We start from the raw sequence: 12,938 nt of genomic DNA on the forward strand, positions 1-12,938 counted from the left end.
TGTTATGAACATCATTACTACCTTAAGTTCCTTGGATAAACCTACTGGAAAATAGAAAAATGGATCTAGCTTCAACGGATCCTTGGATGGCTCGAAGTTCTTGAAGCAGAATCATGACACGAAAACAAGTTCAAGTAAGATCATCACTTGAAATAAGATTGTTATAGTTATAGAAATTGAACCAAAGTTTGAATATGATTATTACCTTGTATTAGAATGATAACCTACTGTAAGAAACAAAGATTTCTTGAGGTTGGATGATCACCTTACAAGATTGGAAGTGAGCTAGCAAACTTGAAAGTATTCTTGATTTTATGTAACTAGAACTTGTAGAATTTATGAAGAACACTTAGAACTTGAAGATAGAACTTGAGAGAGATCAATTAGATGAAGAAAATTGAAGAATGAAAGTGTTTGTAGGTGTTTTTGGTCGTTGGTGTATGGATTAGATATAAAGGATATGTAATTTTGTTTTCATGTAAATAAGTCATGAATGATTACTCATATTTTTGTAATTTTATGAGATATTTCATGCTAGTTGCCAAATGATGGTTCCCACATGTGTTAGGTGACTCACATGGGCTGCTAAGAGCTGATCATTGGAGTGTATATACTAATAGTACATACATCTAAAAGCTGTGTATTGTACGAGTACGAATACGGGTGCATACGAGTAGAATTGTTGATGAAACTGAACGAGGCTGTAATTGTAAGCATTTTTATTAAGTAGAAGTATTTTGATAAGTGTATTGAAGTCTTTCAAAAGTGTATAAATACATATTAAAACACTACATGTATATACATTTTAACTGAGTCGTTAAGTCATCGTTAGTCGTTACATGTAAGTGTTGTTTTGAAACCTTTAAGTTAACGATCTTGTTAAATGTTGTTAACCCAATGTTTATAATATCAAATGAGATTTTAAATTATTATATTATCATGATATTATCATGTATGAATATCTCTTAATATGATATATATACATTAAATGTTTTTACAACGATAATCGTTACATATATGTCTCGTTTAAAAATCATTAAGTTAGTAGTCTTGTTTTTACATATGTAGTTCATTGTCAATATACTTAATGATATGTTTACTTATCATAGTATCATGTTAACTATATATATCCATATATATGTCATCATATAGTTTTTACAAGTTTTAACGTTCGTGAATCACCGGTCAACTTGGGTGGTCAATTGTCTATATGAAACATATTTCAATTAATAAAGTCTTAACAAGTTTGATTGTTTAACATGTTGGAAACATTTAATCATGTAAATATCAATCTCAATTAATATATATAAACATGGAAAAGTTCGGGTCACTACACATACTCTCTTTTAACGGGACTAATGACCAATTAATCTTATCGCAAAAATGTCTACATACATAACTTCTATCCGCACCAGTATCAAACAAGACAGAAGCTAAAAGATTGTTGATTTTGAATATACTTGTCACCAAGTCGGGGTTTTCTCGGGCATCCCTTGCATTAACGTTGAAAGCTCTAGTGCGCGGTGGTCCGCCATCTTTTCGCTTATTTGGACACGCATTTCTGAAATGGCCCGTCTGCCCGCATTCATAACACTTCTTTGGCCCTGTGGGGTTCGGCTTCCCATTCAAAGTGGTGATCTTGTAGTCTTTTCCAACATGCCCAGACCGTTGGCACTTCTCGCAGACAACATTGCAATATCCAGTGTGGTGTTTGTAACACCTCTTGCATTGAGGTAGGGTTCCCTTGTAGTTCGGGTTGGAGTTGGTGTTGTTGTTGGGGTTGGGGTTTCCACCGTTGTTGTTTCCTCTGAAACCCTCATGTCGTTTCGCCGGGTTTAGATCATAGTTCCTTCCCCTGTTGTTGTTGTTGTTGTTGTTGTTGTGGTTATCCCATTTGCGCTTCTCACTAGTACCCGCTTCAGATTTAGTTTTCTACGGTTCATTGATGGTTATTTGATTCATTAAAGTATGCGACATGCGCATCGCTTAGGGAACATTCGGTGGTTTGGACGAGGTAACATTTCCCTTAATGCTCTTAGGGAGTCCCCAGAAGTATCTCTCCATTCGCTTGAATTCTGGGGTGACCATTGTCGGACACATCAGGGCTAACTCCAAAAATCTCCTGTTGTAACCATCAAGGTCGTTCCCAACGGCCTTTAACTGCATGAATTCCATTTCCATCTTTTGGATTTCGGTTCTCGGACAATACTCCTCAATCATGGCACATTTAAATTCTTCCCATGGCGTAGCATACGCCTCATCAATGCCTTGTGCCTGTGCCATTATGTTCCACCACGTGAGCGTGCCGTCAGATAGCGTGCAAGAAGCAAATTTGGTTTTGTTGTCCTCCGAACAGTTGCTAACTTGGAATACCGATTCAAGTTTCTCGAACCATCTGGTGAGACCAACCGGTCCCTCAGTGCCGCTGAAGTTATGTGGTTTACAGCTCTGGAATTCCTTGTAGGTACACCCATTTCGAATGGGTTGAATAACCGGTGGTGGTGGCGGTGGCGGTGGAGCTTGGGGTTGCATTTTCGCAATGGCTGCGGCTACACGTTCTTGGATCATCTCTTCAATTTGAGCAGCAGTAGGTGTGGATCGACCGTTAGCCATGGTGTTCTATACAAACATTTTGACTCAAGTCAAAATCCAGCATTCAATAATAATAATACAGTATATAGTAACCAACATGGAATCAAAACATTATATGTTATTAAATAACACATCTAGGTACAAATACCACAGAATCATCGTACAGTAATGTAAATAGAACATCGTGCCAGAATTAAATAACGCAAAGTTCCATTCATTAATAACAAGTTTCATACATCATGATAGATTCGTACAATACATAAGTGAAATATGAAACTACAACTAGATTACATCATGAAATCTAATACAAAAGGTCCTACGGTGAAGGTGGGTGTAGGATGTCTAAACCTGAGCCAACTGCTCCTCGAGCTCAGTAACCCGAGCTCGGAGGGTTCCCACCTCCCTTGTCAATTCCTCGACAGTGGGAGATGGTGGGGCAGGTGGTGCTGGTGGTGTAGGTGGTGCGGGTGATGCCGGTGGTGCGGGTAGTGCAGACCGCACGAAACGGGGTGCAGACGTTCCGGCTCCAGAAATAGTCAGTACGTAACGGGGTGTCTTACGCAGTTGTGGGTCGGCAGGGTACGGCACAAGCCACTTACGAGCAGTAACCCTACGATGCCGACCAAATGCGTCAGTGAAAGCACGGCCTCCGTTGATCCCCGGAATGATGGTACCGTCGAAGCGATACCGCTTCTTCGGCGGGGTGGAGGGTGGCTGAATAGGTATATCGGCAGGGTCCTCATCATCACTGGAGTCTGATGAAGAATCATCTGATGAAGAATCGGCGGATGATGAGTCATCCGAATCATGTGGTGGTGGCACAGGTGGCTGAACTGGCAGTCCGAAGGCGGCCAACATCTCTCTATGTCTGCCTGGCGGAATCGGCACTAAACGTCCATTAGGAGCGCATCGGCACGGCATGCGCATATGGTTACGGAATGGCCCTTCCCCGAACTCCGCGGGAATCACAACACCACCGATGCGGGGCTGTGGCTCCGAGGGTCCGGGAGCAGACGGAGCTGGAGTCTCCGTAGGGTCCACGTGTCCGTCAATAGTAGCCACTGGTGCAGACGGCTGGCTGCTAGTCCCGGAAGATGAATCGTCGGGGTCACTGGTGCGTATCGGGATCGGTGTGTCAGCAGCAGCAGCAGGTGGGGTGGCTGACGAGTCTAAACTGCCCAAAACGATAGCAAGTGGTACATCTGACATCTAAACAAGGAAAAATAAATTTTCCATGTCAGTAAGTCATAAAGCAAGCACGTATTAGGCCAACAGTTTAAATCATGTATAACAATAAGTAGCATGGCAATAATAACGAATCGTACAGAAGTAGCATGCAATCGAAAGCCAGTGATATCATACAGTAGTGAAATCATGTAGTAGCATACGGCGGCATATAGCAGTAAAAGTAAGCAGCAGCATGCAGTAAGTTCAGCAGAAACACGTAAACTAGCAAGTTGTAGATTAGTCCTATTAGTGAATCCTACTCGGGTCGGTCTTAGACTCACTAATGCAACCTAATTCCCTACAACCAATGCTCTGATACCAAATGTGATGCCCCGTACAAAACCATCGTGTACGAATCATCAACAACAGGATCATTACAAGGTTAAGTACTATATGCCGTAATAAAAGAAGTTGCATTCACGATAAAAAGATGACGTCATAACCGACGTCAATTGTTTTACACCAACAGTATGCTTCTATGAATAGCAAGCATGAATAAATGTATGTGACCCTTAGGTTGTTACAAAACATAGTTTCAAATGTATTAAAGTTTGAATGCAAGATAAACAGTTCATGCGGTGATAACACTAGAGCAGCGGGTGTCTACGGCAAGACTAGCACGACAGCGGAAGCAATAACCTTAAGCACCTGAGAAAAACATGCTTAAAAACGTCAACACAAAGGTTGGTGAGCTATAGTTTAAGTGTAATAGTAATGTAAGGTAGGCCACGAGATTTCAGTGCTACAAAGAGCGTTTCAAAACAGTATGATAAAGTATATGTTAACCGTGGGCACTTGGTAACTAACTTAACGTTTATACCCCCTGAAAGTACACTTGGCAAGTGCGTATGTTTACGAAGTATTAAACACTCGTTAAATGCTAGCGCTACTAGCCCGAGTGGGGATGTCAAACCCTATGGATCCATATCTAAGATTCGCGTTCACGGTTCAAAAACCAATGATTAAACGTTACCGAGCTAAAGGAAATGTTTATGCCGTTGTATAACCCACACATATATAAGTTTAAGTACTCGTGCCTAGTATGTAAAACATAAAATCCGCATGTATTCTCAGTTCCCAAAATAAGTTAAAGTAAAAAGGGAATGCTATAACTCACAATGATAAAGTAGCGGTAAAGTCGAGTCGGGAAAAGTGTGCAAGTAATCGGTCCGAAAGGTCCAACGAGTCCTCAACCTAAGTCAAATAGTACTAAGTCAGTAAATCATCTGAATAGGTTTAAAAGTATGTAAATAAGGTCTTAAAGGTCATCATCATTCATCATCAAACAAAAGGCGTAAAGTAAGTTTAGTTTATGAAAGTAGTTTAAAACAAAGGCTGACTTCAGTCAGTCACTACGGCCTCTACCCTTACTGAATTAAGGTGAGACCAGTGGCCATGGTTCCGTATATGAGTCCTTTAAGTGTGGTAAAATTTACAGAACAAAATCGTCTTCGTTTGACCGTGGCGACGGTCTAAGTGCGAGTAGGTCAGAAATTTCTGCACAACGTTAAAAGGACATAGTGACGATCGGAGGGCCATAAATCCTAAACCGTAACTCGGATTAAGACGAGTCCTATATGAAAAGTTATCTACTCGAACAGAGATATTTGAAAATCAAGGTTACAGTAGCCCAGGTGTACTGCTCTGTTACAGAAACCAGAAAACAGTAGGTAGAAGGCAGAAAGCAGAAAAATAATGGGTTCCGGTGAGTTTGGTGCTTGATGTTCATCATGGTTCTCATCCTTGATGCCTATAGCTTCAAGTGTATAACTCATTGATGTGTTTACATCATCTTTACCATGGTTTAACCATCATAACCCAAGTGTAAGTCTAAGACATGAAGCACAACTCACTTAAGAGTTGTATGAAGTTTCATGAACCAAAGTTACATCAAAGTCTTAGATCTAACACATACATGAACTTTAAAACTAATAATAAGTTACAAACTTGAAAGTGAACTTATGAAATCAAGATCTTAAGTTGTAGAACATAGTTCTTAGTTTGATCTTGAAGATCCAAGACTCAAAAGTCTAGATCTAACATAAGTGTACAAAGTTATAATTAAAAAGTTTCATTTATATGTTCTTGAACTTTTAAAGTTAACTTTTAGTTCAAGATTAATGAGATCAAGACTAACTTGTAGTACTTGACCATTTAACTAACAAACATGAAATTAAAGTGCATGATATAAAGAGATAAACTAAATAAACAAGTAAAAGGTTCATGGTTGTTCATACTTTTAAAGATTCAACCAAAGTTTGATCTTTAAGTAAAGTAAACTTTAAGTTTACTTCAAGAACTACAAGTATGATTTCAACACATGAACTTACAATCCTTTAAGAAAGTATATGTAGAACATAACTAGTAAGTTTATGTTCTTGTTGTTCTTGTTATAACAAGATAAAATGAAGAATCAAACTAGAAAGTTTGGTTCTTGGAAACTAGTAAGTAAAGTAACTAACAAATACATGTAACTAAATAATAATCAAGAACAAGTAGCAAACAACAAATGATGATGATGATTAAGAGTGATTAGTATTCAGTTTTTACAAGAAATGAAGAAGAGAAAAAGAGTCCAAGTTACTTACAACAACTAGAGAGAAAAGAGAGAATGTTTGAGAGAAATTACAAGTATTTTGTGTGTGTGTTTTTGAGAGAGTATACAAGGAATGAAGTAATGCAAAAATGAAAACAAAAACACTCCTTGTAGCCATCCCAACCGACGGTCAGCAGCTCAAAGAGGGGAAAGGGAAGTGTTCACAAGGTAATTGCAAGTAAAGCCTTCAAAAGTTGGATAAAAGATGGGTTTACATGGGGATTAAGAGCTAACAAGATTCCAATTGCTTTAACTAACTAGTTACATGTTCTAAATAATACTTACAAGGAAGAGTGGGCTATTTAGTCCACTTAAAAGGTAGGGTGGGCTTATAAGCCCAATATCAAGAGTCCATTACACTAATAAAGCCCAAGTTCAATTAATTAACAAGTAAATCCAATTAAAGCCCAAGTAACTAACTAATCACCATAGTTAATTAAAATGATTAATAAAATCAATCATGAATGTAAATAATACTCTAAAAATATTATTCGTGTAAGTCTCGGGTGTCACAAAGACGTTTCGGGCAATTAAAGTCAAGTACGGGCAATCATGGCAACATGTAAATGTAATAACATACATTTGTTTAATCACACGTATTAATAATAATAATTATTAATAAATTAACGTTGGAAAATCCAGGGTCGTTACAAAGTATGTGGAGTTTCGTAAGTTGTCAAAATTAACATCCGAGATCAATTCGTATAAGAGTGATTTAATTTCTGGTAGGGAAGAAGAAGGGACAGACCCGAGAGAAACCGAGTTGATTCTTGAAGAAATATTGTCACTTACGCAGCTTGGTGAGGATTATACTGAGTATATGGTTTCAAAGATAAAGGGGTTAAGGGGAATCAATCCAGAAATAACTCCCCGAGCCACTAAAACCTTTAGGAGTGGGAATTTTAGCCAAGTTGTTCAAGACATTACTAGTTATTATGTGATATTGGAGGGATTCTTCATGGTTGAAAATGTCAGGAAGGCAATTAAGATTGATGAACATGTGCCGAACAGTCTTACAACCTCAATGGTTGATGATGTGTTTTATGTTCTACAGAGTTGCTGTCGTAGGTCGATATCCACATCCAACATTAATTCAGTTATTGCATCTTTGAGTAGTGCTGTAAGTTTGCTTGGTGGCGAGTATAATGATGCTTTGTTGAATAAAATGAGGGAGCCAAACCTTGGTGGGAAGTTGTTTTTGGGTGGTGTTGGAGTACAGAAGACAGGAACTGATATTGCTACTGCCTTGAACAATATGGATGTTAGCAGTGAGTATGCCTTGAAACTACGACATGAGATTGAAGAGCAATGTGCTAATGTGAGTATTCATCATCCAAAACTATATGCTCACCCCCTCTTTTCATGTTTATACTAATACTAATAATGCACTAGAATTTCCCCTTTTCACGTCCCAAAACAGGACTTTGTGAAAGTAGAACTTTTGGTTTGGAACTGAGTGATTGAAATTTTAGTGTATAAAGTAGTAAATAGGCCCTAAGTTGGTCCATAGTCTTAGTCTCTTAGAGCACATCTGTCGTATATGTACTATGTTCTAATGTAGTATTGATGCTGAGAATGTACACCATTAGAGATAATCCTTCTCATAATAAAGTAAATTAAAAAATATCTGAATTAGAACTTTTTATATGTGAACCAATGGATGAACTTAACATAGTACACACTTAGGTTGGTCCCGACACTAAGCTAGCTAGTGCATCACTGTTTACATTATCAATTATTCACACTTAAGTGTCCATCTGCCAATCACTTTACTGAGTATAGTAGTTATGTGGAACTTGTTCCCGGTGCACTTCCTTTCATTATGCCATTAGTAAGAGCTGACACTACTAAATTTTGATGTTGAATCTTCGCGATGTTCTAATTATCATCATGCTTAAGTTACATGTTCTTCACTTCAACTTGAAAGTGACTAATAAGTAATACAGTGTTATCTCATTCAGCTTCATGCATAGTTAATAGATTGATATCTGTTTATTCTCATCATCTGTCAAAATGTACCTATCTAGCTTCATGCTTGCCTGGAGAATGACAAAATTACCTAATCAGTTCCTTAAACATGAAGTGTTGTATTATTTTCTTTTGTATTGTAAACTATGAAGTTCTACATTATGTACTTATAAACTTCACGTTGGTGTCTGAAACTTCATTATTCATTATATCGTTAATTTACGAGATGTAAGTCAAAACAAAAAGAACCCGATTGAGATTTAGAAGGGATGAGGCAGATTGAGAGGAGGAACGGGTGAGGAGATCTTAGTAATTTCCGGTGATATCTTATTTGTGTTAGGATTCAACTGGGATCATAATCTTTCAGTGTCTATTAAACAAAAGGGTTTAAACCTTAAATCTCTGTAAAAGGAATCGTGCTGAAATTAGATTTTTTTTATTTGGCCTGACATCAATGGAAATTCAGCCGATTTTATATGCTCAACCCGGATTCTTAATCGAAATCCAGCTAGTTACGCACTTGATCTAATCATTTAAGCAAGACATAGAACAGTGGAATTAAATGATTGTATTGAATCAAGTAGTTGATGTTTACAGAGTTTATAGAGAATACAGTGTAGGGATTCTAAAAAACTCCGTAAACATTCAACTACTTTAATTAATACAATCATTTGAGATCACTGTTCTTTTTCTTGCTTGAACGATCAGATCAGGTGTGTAAATACCTTGATTTTTATTAATAATCCAGGTTGAGCATTATCAATTGGTATCAGAGCAACCCATCCACGAGGACTCTGATTCTTAAGGATGGGGTATTTTCATGATCCCACATTGGCGGGGTATGGGACCAATTGATAGCTATTAAACTTAAGTGTTCTCCTCCTTCAAGCTAGCTTTTGGGAGTGAGTTAATACTTAAGCTTATGGCGATATTGGGCTAACTTCCGAATTTGTAATTCTTTCTTTCCCTGTGTGAAATCCGAGGGTTAGTTTTGGGTCTCCTCCATGTCTTAAGTGATTTCAGGGAGACCATAAAAGCGTAATGTGAAAATAGAATAAAATGTTTATCCGGTATCAGATAATAAGATGATTCATTTTTAGTTCTTCAAATATAAAAAATACATCATCATCACATCATCATCATCATTATCGAACCCATTTTATAAGGGATTGGCCTCTCTCTAGATTTGTTCCTAAATCATACGGAGTACTATATTTTTTCCTAGTTCTGCTCAATACAGTTTCACTTCAGTCATCATTGCTCAGAAACCGAGTCAATTATCTGTATCTTTATTGTGTTTTTAAACACCGGACAACATTGTGTTAACCGGACACTGAATAATGGTTTAATATCTGTTCTTTAGGGTGACATAGTTTAATACATCCATATTATTATCTGATGTCAAATGATCAGATGGATTAGACTTTCCACAAGAGGTAGAAGATGGTGGATGTGAGGGTACTAAGCTTGCTGGTTTTTTGATAAGGGATAGAAGATTAGTGATTTATTGAATACAAGTAAAATTTAAGAGGGTCTGTAACGACCCAATCCGTCAATTACCGGCCCATAATTTTTTTTTCTTTTAATATACATTAAATAACACTTTAGGTACAATTTCTAAAACGTATTTGTCTTCAAAGTAAGTTCAACGAACTTAAAAACATACAATAATAATTTAAACTCCTTAATACAATAATACGTTAGTTAAATCATAAACCAGTTATTACTCATGACCCATTTGACTACACCGATATACGTCACATGACCCGACTAGTTACTTAACACAAAACCGAGCATGGTGATTGGGACTACGCTACCCAATCCTAAATCGAGTCCAAAAGCAAGATCTTCTAAAGCAACCTAGCCAAGATCTCAAACCCCCACGCTTACCCGAGCCGCCATCACGCGAACCTATTAAAATATCAACAACAAGAGGGTAAGCTAATGCTTAGTGAATGTAAAGATACTATACACATACATATGCATAAAATGACTACGCATCACCAAGCACAAAAGTAAACACATACCACCTCTGCATGGTAAACAAGCTACAAAAGAGCACATACACAAAGTAGCTACACGCTACGTAATCACCAAGCTAACGCCACAAGATTAGCTACAACACAACAATAAGTATATACGCATATACAATAAATATAATCAACAACATCGACAAGGTTAACCCCTTAACCTAATCCACATGAAGGTTGGCCGAACTTCACGTGCCTTAGTGAATCCGAACTTCACGCGACTCACTACCTTCAAACAACTTGACTATTAAGGATGGCCGAACTTCACGCGCCTTTATGAATCCGAACATCACGCGACTCATACCTTAGTCAAACATCACAATAGGGTTGGCCGAACTTCACGCGCCTTAGTGAACCCGAACATCACGCGACTCACTACCCGAATCATCTCCACGACAAATGCTAGCAAAACCCATCGCCAAAGGGTTTATCCAACACGCTAGCCAATCACAACATCAAGGGTAGTAACCCAAAACGCATAAGCGTATCAGATGGACCCGAAGCACAAGAGGAGTCCATTCTCCCACACAACATAGAGTAAACCCGAGCAAGGGTCACTCTACACACACGCACCCATCCTATGCATACATACACGTATAGTAAATTTACACTCACCTTAAACGCCTCGATGAAGTGCAATCCAATCCCGCAACTTTCGAGATTTGTTCCTAAATCATACGGAGTACTATATTTTTTCCTAGTTCTGCTCAATACAGTTTCACTTCAGTCATCATTGCTCAGAAACCGAGTCAATTATCTGTATCTTTATTGTGTTTTTAAACACCGGACAACATTGTGTTAACCGGACACTGAATAATGGTTTGATATATGTTCTTTAGGGTGACATAGTTTAATACATCCATATTATTATCTGATGTCAAATGGTCAGATGGAGTAGACCTTCCACAAGAGGTAGAAGATGGTGGATGTGAGGGTACTAAGCTTGCTGGTTTTTTGATAAGGGATAGAAGATTAGTGATTTATTGAATACAGGTAAAATTTAAGAGGGTCTTAGTTATAAGCCATTTAAAATACTGGCCCAACTAGTTCAATCAACAACCGAGTCTAATGGGTTGGTTTTTCCTTTCCTTTTCTTACTCGAGTATTATAATTTTAGTAACCAATATATTTAGCTCAACTTTGAAGTTTATAATTTATTACTTAATTAAGATAATTTTCTTAGAGCTCGAAAGTCGTATTTACTGAATTTACTGAAAATAACGTTGAACGGTATTATATATCATATATCATATATTACAAAAGAGGGTAACGATATATATTACGCAAGAGGACGCTTGGCATATCTAGCACGGTGATGTTTTGAAGTGGTGGATATCAGCAGCTGAATGCTAGAAACTTGTTACAGGTTTTATGCCTTTAATGAGTTGAAACTGCATAACTCTTACATTATGGTTAACTGGTTAGTCCATGGTACACGTCCTTTTTTAGTTGCAGCAAATCAGGCTACCCGGGAACGTCAAGTGGTTGGATCCCTGAGGACCCAACCAGTAGGCTTTATCTTAGGATGGACTTATGTTACACATAATCACATATAGTATCAACTTTTAGTTGCTTATGCGTTTGAACTTGTCAATGCATTTACTTTCTTTAACTTAAATAGCCGTGTTTATCGTTGAATCGTTGATCCTTATGTGAAAAAACATTGTGCACATATGGTGACAATTTTAATATAAACTCCATTCTCCAGTCCATAGATTTAATTGATTTAGGCAGTTTATCATACGCGCGCAAGCGCACACACACACACTTTGGATGTTTTTTCGACTAGTGAGACAATCTTTACCTATTTCTAGTACACCCATTTTCTTTTATCGTAGCTGTTTGACTCATTAGAGTGAAAACATAACCAAAATCGGCCCATTACATGCACCAATATTATCCTTGTTAAACTAGTTCTAACGAGGCTTGAATTTCAATCACTTAACAATATTGGTTTTTATCAGGTATTTCCTGCTCCGGCTGATAGAGAAAGGATCAAGTCATGTCTATCTGAGTTAGTAGAGATGAGCAACGGCTTCAAAAAAGCCTTAGTTGCTGGGTTGGAGCAGCTCTTAGGTACGGTTACACACCGAATCCGACCCGTCTTAGACAACGTAGCAACCGCCGGTTATGAATGTTGGTTTATTTTGGCTAGTAGAAGATATGTTTATCCCACATTGGTGGGAGGAAGATGTGAGGGGTGAGTGACTTGGTTATATAAGAGGGGCTAAGTCTTCATTCCAAATCGCACCAATCAATACACTTTAAGTATTTGATTATTTCTTTCTTTCTTACTCTTGTTTGAGAGTTGTATTAGTTAAATATTTTGGAGAGTGTAGTTGGCTTAAGAGAGTCGTCTATATCATTGTAACAATTTGTGATATAGTGTATTTCTCTCTTTGGGGGCCGGTGGTTTTTCTCCTGTTTTGGAGTTTCCACGTTAAATCTTGTGTTGTGTATTGTTCTTATTTCTTTACTATTATTGTTGGGCTGGGTGGTGGGAATTAGTGAGACCGTAATTTCCC

The 12,938-nt window shown here is 37.8% G+C and overlaps 1 pseudogene; it reads left to right on the top strand.

Moving 5' to 3' along the window:
- LOC139896292 (conserved oligomeric Golgi complex subunit 4-like) overlaps positions 1–12,938 on the top strand; it is a 53,873-nt pseudogene that overhangs the window by 38,514 nt on the left and 2,421 nt on the right.

This window comes from Rutidosis leptorrhynchoides, chromosome 3 (genome assembly GCF_046630445.1).
Source record: "Rutidosis leptorrhynchoides isolate AG116_Rl617_1_P2 chromosome 3, CSIRO_AGI_Rlap_v1, whole genome shotgun sequence".
NCBI lineage: Eukaryota > Viridiplantae > Streptophyta > Magnoliopsida > Asterales > Asteraceae > Rutidosis > Rutidosis leptorrhynchoides.